We start from the raw sequence: 12,165 nt of genomic DNA, 5'->3' as shown, positions 1-12,165 counted from the left end.
GGGGGATTGGTTACGGGTTGGGTCCATTTCTTTTTTTTGCCATTGGGTATAATATTTCCCCCAGGCCCATCACTTTTTTCATCTAACTGAGGCCCGAGAATAAAAAACAAAAAAGCAATTACATTACATTATATTATATTTAATCTCCAATTAAGTACCTTACTGTTACTTCTAATCTATTCGATTAGAAACCTCGTTTCTGGCACCATGATTGAATTGTGGGACTTTTTACTAAACCAAATGCCTTCCACTGCAACACATGCAACAGGAGTGAATGTCTCAACGGGACACGTGTTCCTACCACCTTGAGACATGCAACACCCACATCTGCTGAAGAATCCTCCTTTCAGCACAGTAGTAGCTCCCATATTATACATTGAGACATGTATATATTTTACATGAAACGGTCTTCCTTTTATTAGTTTGGTAGAAATTTTTTGAACCTTTTTTTTATAATAAGTAATAAATTGATTTTTTAAATATTAATAAAGTATTGCTAATCTCTGATCATCTTGGATTTGTTTTTTGTGTACCATTAATCGGAATAAAATTGATTAATAATTTTTTTGGGATATAAAGATTATTGTGTATATGTCACTTATGCGAATATTAATTTACCCAAAAAAAATTATATTTGGCCAAGTTGTGTGTATACATTAATAATATTTAAGTAATAAAAAATATTATTTAATTGTTACATAAGGAAATTAGTAACAATTTAGATTATTATACCCACTTATTATTTAATTATTATATGAGGAATCTGAACTCTTATGAACCATATGTGATTCATGTGCTGAGAATGACTAATGAGAATTTTCTGGTCTCTATTTTCCTGGATAAATACAATCTTGACCTTGTAACCCCCTCTGGCTAATAACTTTCTCTTTTGTTTCAGTATTGCAAAAACAGATCAACCAAATTTTGATGATGCCTTTTTATTAAATCAATTGTTTTGTAGGGCCTTTTGTCCCCTGAAAATTCTGAACTATTGAGTTTGTCTACTGGTCCATGCGACAATTCTAAGGTTTGTGTCAAATGATTTCCAATTTAAATTGTTACAATGGTGTTCTTAGTTTTTACAAAGTAACTAAAATATTATTATTCTTATATTTGTTGGTACATGATGGCGTATCCCAGGCTTGTGAGAGTGAGCCAACTCCATCACCTGCAGTTAATGAGAAACATAATTCTAAGATTCTCAGAGATAAGAAACATATTGAAGAGGTTGGAGAGGAGTCAGTTTCGTCCAAATCTAAGAAATGGAAGTGGGTTGTGATGGAGGACTAAATCATCACGCCTCTACACAGTTCGATTTATAATATATGAGAATAATTTATTTAAACTATTATCTAAATGAATTATAGTTGTTTGAGAGTGATTAGGATCTACCATATATAAGTAGTTTATTTTTCAAAATTTGTGTTGACATTAATTTATCTCTTAGAAATTGATACAAGAGTTGTTTCTTATATTTGTTTATTTAATTCAAGATTTAAGTGTGTTTTCTTTTAATAAATACTTATTATTATTATTATTATTAGTATTTGAATAATTATATAAAAATATGAAAGGCCGTTGAAGAAATAAATGTAATATTAGTGGTGGTGATAATATGTTGGCAATTGCAAGGATAGTTGAGTAAGATTCAACTATGCACAGCATGCTCGGTCTCGAAATATCTTGAACCTTGCATTGAAATCCCCTCTCTTACATGGATATGATTACTACTTTGAGAACTTGGGAATAAATCATGCATTATTGAAATCTTTTGCTCATTCAAAATCATTATTATTATCATTATCGTATACTTATTCAGTTTTAAAATAAGTACAGCTTTTACTTTAATTTAAAATGAATATTTTAATTTTTTAATAAATCTAAAAGTTAAAATTAAAGCAACAATTATTTTAAAATAGAAAGAATATATTCAATGATCAGAAATAAGAACTTTTTTAATCAATCTTTTCGTTTACCAAATTACATGTAGAAAATTTGATCAATCACAAGTAGTCTCTTTATAAATTAGAATAAAGAAAGAAAACAAAAGAAAACAAAAAGGGAATAACACGTTACTGCTTGCTGGTCTCCCTCCTCTCTTTTGTTACTTTTGTAAATTAGGATAAATAAAGAAAACAAAAGAAAACAAAATGGAAATAACACGTTACTGCTTGCTGGTCTCTCTCCTCTCTTTTGTTACTTTCATTCATTCCTTCATTTAACGATAACAAAAAGGGAAAACCCTAGCTAGCCTCCACTGCCGCCGAATGGAGTGACCGGTTGCCGCTGTCCGTGGCTATCCGAGGAGTCTCTTTTTGGATGTCGGTGTTTTCCAAGTCAAATCCCCTGTTCGATGTCTTCTTCCTCACTCGGCGCCCATCCTCCGTCGAGTCAAATCCCCTGTTCGATGTCTTCTTCCTCACTCGGCGCCCATCCTCCGTCGGATTCGTCCTACAAGAAAGCAAATGAAAACAAAAAGGGAATAACACGTTACTGCTTGCTGGTCTCCCTCCTCTCTTTTATTACTTTTGTAAATTAGGATAAATAAAGAAAACAAAAGAAAACAAAATTGGAATAACACGTTACTGCTTGGTGGTCTCCCTCCCCTCTTTTGTTACTTTCATTCATTCCTTCATTCAAAGATAACAAAAAGGGAAAACTCTAGCTAACCTCCACTTCTGCCGAATGGAGTGACCGGTTGCCGCCGTCCATGGCTGTCCGAGGAGTCTCTCTTTGGATGTCGGTGTTTTCCAAGTCAAATCCCCTGTTCGATGTCTTCTTCCTCACTCGGTGCCCATCCTCCGTCGGATTCGTCCTGCTCGAGGTCGTTTTGTCGTCATCGTCTCGGCGTCATTGTCTCGAAGGTCAATGGCTTTGGTGTGCACCTGTTCTTCGATTTTCATTTTATTCTCTGGATCTCTGTTCTGAAATCAACAAATTATTGAATGATTATAGGGTTTTGTGTTTTGTTGAAATCGTTGAATGATTATTTGATTTTTGGGTTCTGGCTCTGTTGTACTATTGCTGCTTTGTGTTTTTGTAAAATTTGTAGATGATTATTTGATTATTCAGCTCAGGGTTGTGTATTTTGTATTTTGTGTTTTAGATTACACAAAAAAACCAATTACTTAAAATACTTGCACACAAACAGCTTAACAACAGCCAGTCTTAACAACAGCTTCCTAATGGATCCTTCGTTGGGCCCTTCCCCTGTTCTCAGAACCTTGGTTGTAATCATGGTAAGCCTCTAAACTAATTCATTAATATATGTAATTTAAACCCTAATCCCAAATTGCATGCGACCCATATATAATTAATTTTATCATACAATTAATCCTATTTTTAATACATCTTTTCACGTAATTTTTTTTATTTTGTCTAAATCTTATATATATATATATTTTTTATGTCTTATGTTGCAATATTTTTTTTGGAGTCAATAAAAATCAATGCCTCAAATTTTAAATTATAGAAAATATGATACTATGTTATAAGATTATTTTTTCTAATAATTTAAGCTCATAAAAAAGGCATATGATTGGGATAAAACTATCTTAAATTTGTTATGTATGATGCCTGGTTTAGAAAACAACAATAAAATTATGAATTCTTTTGATACATATATTATGGGTATTATTATACATATATATATATATATATATATATATATATATATATATATATATATATTTTTAATCACAGAAAGACATGGATTCAGCTCTTATTTTCATATCTTTTTTTACTTAGTATATTTTGAATTGATAGTATTTATGATATAGAATAAGAGTAGTATTTTTAATTCAAATCTTTTTTTATTTTTTAAATTATCAAGACAGATTTTTTCTTCTTTTGGATTAAGGAAGAAATGTGATTTTGGATGCAGTCTAATTTTAAAATGATTTACCCAAAAAATATACCTCTTCTTAGTTGTTATAAAAGCCTAGGAAGTATGATCTTATACTGTTACCATACATACTTGCTAGAATTTACATTTACTCTTATTTTTTTCTCTAGAGAAAAAATGGATAGACAATATGATTTGTTAGAGATGATTGCACCACCAAAAGAGAGCTGGAAGATTCATGTAAGAGTAATCAGACTCTGGAATGTCTTCTGTTAAGAGTGTGGTGGGAAAAGCCTTTGCAACATTTGCTATTCCTTCTTTAGCCACCTGTATCGGGTATCTTGAGTTACGGGGAACATGTTCTGGTGAGTATCGATCAGGAAGCATCCCTCTGTTTCTTCTTGGAGGAAGAATAAAGGTATTGGGCTCCGGTTCTTCATGTTCCAGTTCTATACTGTTATTGTTAGTGGCCTCGTTAAAAACAGGGAGTAAATTATCAAATTGACAATTACTTACCTCTTGTCTGACATTCTCAAAAGGACTCTCACTGGTTGTATGTATTGAGTTGTTTTCTATGTTGAGTGAAGTAGGCTCGGTGGCTCCATCTACTTGCTCTGTTTGAACAGTTTTTGGGCAACAAAGGTTATTTAACCAACTTGGTGGTTCATTATTGTTCTCCCCCTGAATGACATGTTGGCAACTGAGGTAAAATTCGGATTCTAAAAAATCACAATCCATGGTCACATGAATACGATAAGTGATTGAATTGTAGCACCTATACCCCTTTTGGTGTGTAGTATACCCAACTAAAATATATTTTTCTGCACAAGGATCAAGTTTGGTTCTATTGATTTGAGGATATGGACAAAGACGGAACATCCAAATACTCGAGGTGGTAAGGTTAGAATAGGCGGGATTGCAGTCTGAGTAGCCAAGACTTGTAAGGGTATTTTGTGGTGGAGAACTTGGGTAGGTAGGTGATTTAGTAAGTAGGCAGAGGTCGCTATAGCTTCAGACCAAAAGGTTTTTGGAACTTGTACATCAAAAAGCATGGCTCGGGTCATCTCAAGTAACATACAATTTCGCCGCTCAGTCGCAGCATTTTGTTGGGGTGTACTTGGGCAGGAAGTTTGACGGATAAGACCATTTTTCATAAAAAAATCGCACATTGATTGGTTTATAAATTCTCCACCATTATCTGAGTGAAGTACTTGGATTTTCTTGTTGAATTGAGTTTGAATCATTTGGTAGAAAGTAAAGAATTTATCAAGTACTTCAGATTTGTGTTTTAAAAAATATACCCAAGTCATACGAGAGAAATCTTCCACAAATAACACAAAATATTAAAAATTATTACGAAAAATAGGGGCTGGGCCCCACACATTAGAATGTATTAGAGAAAAACTGGAATTGACTCTAGTGTTGGTTGGAGGAAAAAAAGCTCTGTTATTTTTTGTATGAATACAAGTTTCACATTTGAGGGGTTTAATACTACTTGTAAAAAGACTAGGAAATAGAAACTTGAGGTACCCAAATGAAGGATGTCCGAGACGCCTGTGCCATAACCAAAGTTGCTTAGTAACCGTTCTGTGAGCAAGCATGGCATGACCCTGGTATGCTACTTCATCAACGTAGTAAAGGCCTTCTCGCTCAGTACCACGCCCAATGATCTCCTTCGTAAGAATGTCCTATAAAAGACAAAAGATAGAGTACATGAGTATCACACAATTTAGTTCCTTTGTTACTTGGCTAACAGACAATAATTTTGATAATAGTACAGGGACATAGAGGCAACTTTTTAATTTCAATTTTTCTGAAAAATTAATGGAGCCTCCTCCTTTAATATCAATTAATTCTCTACTAGCTGTTTCAATATGGGCTTTTGACGGTATAGTCAAAATGTTAAAATCATGGAGGTCATGAATCATAGTATTGGTAGCTCCACAATCAAAAATTCTGATTTTAGGTCTCCATTTTATATTGAGTCGCAGTCTGGACTGAGCGGACAAGGAGTTTACTAATCCTTGCCTCACCACCACTGCTGGTCCCCCCTAAGGGAGCCCAACGCCCTCGCTGGCACATCCCCCTGACGTAGGCGAAAATTGGCAGATTAAGAATTAATTAGAAAAATGGCGTTGCAAGTACAGTTCTTAACCGGTGAAAATCCACTTATCAATTTAGAAAAGAGTTGTCACAAATTTTAGAAATAAAATACTAGGAGTATGAGTCTCAGGTCGTCTCCCAACGAGTTGCAGGAAAATGTGCTATTTTATCAATCAGAGATTTTCCAAATGGGTTTTGAGTTTGATGAACAGAAAATTAAATTAGAGAATTTATATGATTTAAATAAAAATCTTGACCGGGAGAAGATTAATTGGAAGTTCTATCCTTGTTGGAATTTTGTCAAGATCAATTAATAATTAGTCATTGTTTTCATTTAGTTAACCCTCAACGAATGAAGGAAAGTCAAATTAAAAGTCAATTTCTATTCACAAGTTCTAATCCTCTCCCTTGGGAAGGATTAGAGTTAGTGACTAACAAGCCAACCAACAACGAACCAATTACAATTGAACTCTTGAGTATTCCAACTCAAGGTTCTCCTTTTAATCGACTCCCAATCAAGTTGGGGAACTACTCCATCATCATAAATGTAGACTTCACAAAATCAATGGGGAAAATAAAAAGAGACATAATAAACAATAATAAAAGAGATTAATTTAAAAGTAAAAATATTCTTGTACTAATGAACTCTGAAAATAATCCAATATCAACTCTGGGCAAATTAAGAATATAGAAGAGTAAATGAAAGGTAAATAACAAACTATAATGACCAGTACCGGAGGTAGACTCTTCTCAAAAGCCAAAGCCAAAAATCTTCAAATCCTAAATTATGAATGTAAAAAGAGAAACCTAGGGGAGGAGTAAAATCAGATCTAAAAACTCGAAATTATGCGGAATGAAATTGTTGCCTTTGTCTCTGCATGTTCCCTGTCTCTAATATGTGTTTCTGGGCCAAAAACTGGGTTGAAACGCGGCCCAAAATCTATGCCAACGACTTCTGTAATTCTGCAGACCGCGCACGTCACGTGACCACGTCGTCCACTCGTTCGCGTCACTCAGCGTTTTTCGTACCACGCGTGCGCGTTATCCACGCACTCGCGGCGTTCGTGCAGCTTCCAATTCGCGCGGTCGCATCAGGCACACGAGCGCGTCACTGTGATTTCTTTCATTTCACGCGGTCACATGAGCCATGCGCCCGCGTCACTTCTCGCTGCGTCACTGTGATTTCTTCCATTTCACGCGGTCACATGAGCCATTCGCCCGCGTCACTTTTCGCTGGTCATCTCCTCAATTCCTTGTGTTCCTTCCATTTTTGCAAGCTTCCTCTCCATTCCTTACGCCATTCCTGCCCTATGAAGCCTGAAACACTTAACACACAGATCACGATATCGAATGGTACGAAGAAAAATAAAAATATACAATTAAAAGGTCTTTAGGAAGCAAGTTTTCAATCATGGAACATTTTCAGGAAGGAATTGTAAATACATGCAAATTATATGAATAAGTGGGTGAAAACTTGATAAAACCACTCAATTAAACACAATATAAATCATAAAATAATGGTTTATCACCCCCACACTCACTCGTCAAAACGTGTCATGTTAGGGAGAGGTATCCACACCCTTATAAGGCATGCTTCGTTCCCCTCCCCAACCGATGTGGGACCTTACACTGGTGACCTCTGGGATGCTCACAGCGGCGGCTCCCTTACTCTGATTTCTCGATGACTTGGGATTATTTTTCTACCAATTTGGGTAACCCACAATCTTAAAGCAGTTTTCTTTGGTGTGTTTCTTCTTTCTTCTTCCACTAATTATTTTTTTCATCAGAGTTGCCTATAATAGATAATTATATCCGTTTAGTTTGAAACCAATTGATAAATTGTTAGAATTGGTTTGTGATGATTGCATTCCAAGACTATTGTGTAGCATATTTACAATTTGTAATGTCAATTAGTCAGAAATAGTTGATTTTGAGTCCCTAGAACCTAACTCTTCTCTGATACTATGTTACCATGGTATAAAAAGTTTAAGAAAGAAAAGAAGAATTATTTAGAAAAGTATCATTTTTATTATTCATGTTATGTGATTACAAAGTTCTTACCAATATATAGAGTAAGAGTATGCTAATTATGGAATAATATCATAATAAATTATATTGATTTTCTTCTGATCCTCTTTAATATTTTTTGATTTTGTTCTCTAATTATGATATTCTAATAGTAAATAATTTTTAATTGTTGTTTCAAATGCTGTAATAACTTATGAAAGGGCTAAGATGATACTGTGGTTTAAGTGACATTGTACATTTTATTTCAAATTATAAGATAAACAATACATAAAGCAAAGATAGACTATAATGTTTGCAAATGCCAAATATATATATATATATATATATATATATATATATATATATATATATATATATAAAGTAAATGCCAATATTAAATAAGCAAATACAAACATAGAAGAGTATCTTAACAACAATATAGTTATCACAAAACATCTTAAACACCAACTTAAACCTTAAGCTAGAGTACCTTAAACAATAAGTTCAAACTAAAAACTATTAACTAAATAACTTAGCCATACAAGACAAAAAAGGAGGTCTATTTCTTTGAACAACACACAAAAATTTGTCACATTAAAAAAATTTCATTGACAACTACTTATTTCTTCTAGAGAGATTTAGGCCTGGTGTTGGTATGAATTGGAGGATCGTAGAAGTTGTGCCATTAGTTGTAGCTACTATTATCTTTGCAGAGACACTACCTTTCCCTTTCGGCCTTATTATTGTTTACTTTGGGTGCCTAAAGGATTGTTACAGAAGTCTATCATGCACACTTTGTTCCTACACATTTTGTCCCTGAAAGTCCAAATTAAAAAGAATAACCTAGTTAGCATACAGTATCAAAGATAAAATATAAAACAGACTAGACAATTACACTTACAGTTGCAATATTTACATGACTCTCAACATCAAGTACTATATTGGAGATACCATTATGTTGTAATGTTGTGCAACAACAAGTCTTGTTACATCAGGCTGAGTTATCACATATAAGAAACAACTATATTATGACAATAGTGTCCTTAATGAATTATATTATAAATTAAATAGGTCCCTTAAAAATTTTATTATTAGTCAAATTGATCCCTAATAAAAATGATTATATGTCACATTAGTCCCTCAAAAGAAGTAACTAGATGTTCAAACAACATAACTCAAATACAATGACTATCACAATGAGTAACAAAATGTAAATGAATTCAAAACTACCTGAGTTATGGATGCTAATTGAGAAACTTGCACCTCTTCTTGTGTTGCAGAGAGCCAGTCCTTGATTTTTTTCTTGCCTTTATCTTTTTCGTAGTAGTCCCTAGTTTAAGTGCTCCCTACAAGTCTTGGCATTGTGTCCAGATTCTCCACATTTGCTACAGGTAACTCTAAATATTTTCTTTACTTTTGTACCCTCTGGTCCATCTTTCATTGGATCTGGTCTCCTTTCCTTCACTGGACAACCTATTTGTCTCTTAATCTTGGAAGGGATTGAGCTAATTTGACTAGATTTCTCCCAATATTTTTCACTATTGACCGGACTAATAGAATAATTATAAGTTGCTTTGAATGCATCCATCCAAATAGATCTCTCTTTAAATGTCATCATATATGAGAATCCAAGCACCAAAGTTGGGGACAAATCTGTCCACTCAAAACGACGTCATTTAAAGTTGTCATCAAATGATGTCATATTAGCGACGTATACAAGTGACTAAAATGTCACAAGAGTGACGCGTATCACATGATGTCATCAACCTCCACATAGGAGAGACAATATGATCTTTATTAGCTAAACTTGGCGTAGGGATGTATCTGACGTATATTTAAGAATTTTAGGAACTAAAAATCTAGTTAATTTTTTTGGGGGACAAATTCGTCGGATGACTAATTTTTTGAAGACCTATTTAAAGTATTACTCTTAATATATTTTATACTGTGAATATTCAATTTATATAATACTTAAGAGAATATTGTTGTATATGTATAGACTTGTTTATATCAAAGTCTGAAAATAAAATTCTTTGTTAAATCGGTGGAGCTAAAAAAAATTACCTAAAAATTAAAAAATTTAAAGATTCAATTGGAGTTAAATCAAATATAATAAAATAATATATTTATATATGAATATATATATTTTAAAAAATAAATTTTTTATTTTGTTATTTTAAACTAATTAATCGTTAAAATTAAGACACTTTTATCAATTTATTAATTTTTTATCAAATTTTTTAGTTTTTTAATTAATTTCCTATGTATATGATGTTTAAAATTTATTCAATTATAAAAAAATTTTGATTATGTAATTAGAAAACATATCAACACCATTCCTTTCACTAGTAAAATAAGGACATTATTGATGTTTGAATTTAATTAGAAACGAATATAGAATACCACTGGACTTCCCTCTAGGGGCATCTCCAGCTGGCTCGGTTCTAAACTTCTAATCACATAAACATAACTTTCTTTCTGTCCCAAAAAAAAAAATGAAACTAATTGCATAAAACATAAGATAAAATTAATTGAAAGGGGCGGGTGGGTCGGGTTCCAATTTTGCAAAGAGGGACTCATATATCATGTATTTGTAGTAGTATCTTTTCTAGCCCTCACCATTCACGAGACACTTTTTCATGGTTTTTTGTTTGTAATTTGAAATGGTGAAAGTGGGGTGTAAGTGGTTTGTGACCACAATGGTATTGGCATTGGCATTGGCATTGGCGAAGGTCGTCAATTAATTCTGATTAAAACTAATATGCGCGTGATTAACTTGTCTTGTTCCTTAACCCACCCCCCATCACATGCAAATCACATTAGTTACTGTGTCATTCCTTCACCTCCACGTTCTCCCAATTGGGACAGATTAAACAAATGCAATTTTCTTGAAGATAGTGAAAAAATTATTAAAACAAGAAAACACAATTATAGAGATCATTTTTGGCCAAGATTTCCAATTAGACTTTTTCTGCAGTTTGGTAGTTCAGAATCCTCATGACCATCTTTTCTTGATTATTGGCTAATGTTGAAGCCATATCAGAAATCCTTTCCACTACCAGCAACAATTCAGAACACTTGACTTAATTTAAAAATATGGGAGATCAAAACAGACAGAAATAAACAAATTAAACTACCATGAAATAGATAAGAAAAGACGGAGTAAAATAAAATTTGCTTCATCTAACTAATCTTGTTTCTCTACATATTTAGATGAAACTTAATTTCCCTGTACATATTACCTGTCAAAAAAGTCCCTGTATAATTATATATGCGCGACATGCATATCATATTTTATGGGTTACAATACTATCGTGTTTTATACGTAGTGAAAGTTAAAATATTGGTTTTCATGTCATGGTAGTTAGCATGTTTTTGATTCATTCAAATAAAGGTGTTTAAAATATTTTTTTAAAGATATTTTTTATTAATTAAAATTTAACAATAAGATACTAGTAATAATTACGAAGGAAAAAGAGAAAGACCTTGAATTCCTTGTTGGAGAAGTTTCTAGCGAGGGAGCGAACTAGAAGTTCGGCAATGTAGTAAGCTTTAACACGAGAAACTCGAAGGACCCACCACCACTGGGGACCTAAATCAGCGAGGTTATCGAGGTTGTGCTGCTCGGTCCATGACTTCTTTTCCTTCTTCTTTTTCTTCATGAATTTTTTAGCATCAGAATTTTGGAGGATTTGTTGGTTTTATAAAATTTTTAAATTTGTTATATTTTGAATATTCATGTAAAATTAATAATTAAAATTATTAAATAATTTAATAAATTTGATTAAATTATAATTTTAATTATTAATTTTATATAAAAATATCTGTATATAATTTTTTATTATATATAATATTTTTAAATTTTAAATTTTAAATTTTATTATATTATTTAAATTTTTATTTTTAATACTTTAGTAAAATGTAAATTCGTAAAAAAATGTAAAAGAATTTTCCAAATTTCTCCATTTACACTAGAAATTTTAATACAATTTTTTAAAAGCATTATTTAAAAAAGGACATCTTTACCTTTAGAATTTCATTTTAAATTTTTACACCAAATAGTTTCTTTTAATTTTTTTTATCGTGAATGATTGAAATTTTTTTGAAAACATAAAACAATTTTAAAATTGAATTTTGTTCAATGTTTTAAATATAAATTTTAAATATTTATCTACTTTTTAAAAAATAATTAAATAAAAAACTATTCACCA

This window comes from Arachis hypogaea, chromosome 2 (assembly GCF_003086295.3).
Source record: "Arachis hypogaea cultivar Tifrunner chromosome 2, arahy.Tifrunner.gnm2.J5K5, whole genome shotgun sequence".
Classification (NCBI taxonomy): Eukaryota; Viridiplantae; Streptophyta; class Magnoliopsida; order Fabales; family Fabaceae; genus Arachis; species Arachis hypogaea.
The sequence above is the reverse complement of the archived record's forward strand: the minus strand, read 5'-3'. Positions refer to the sequence as shown.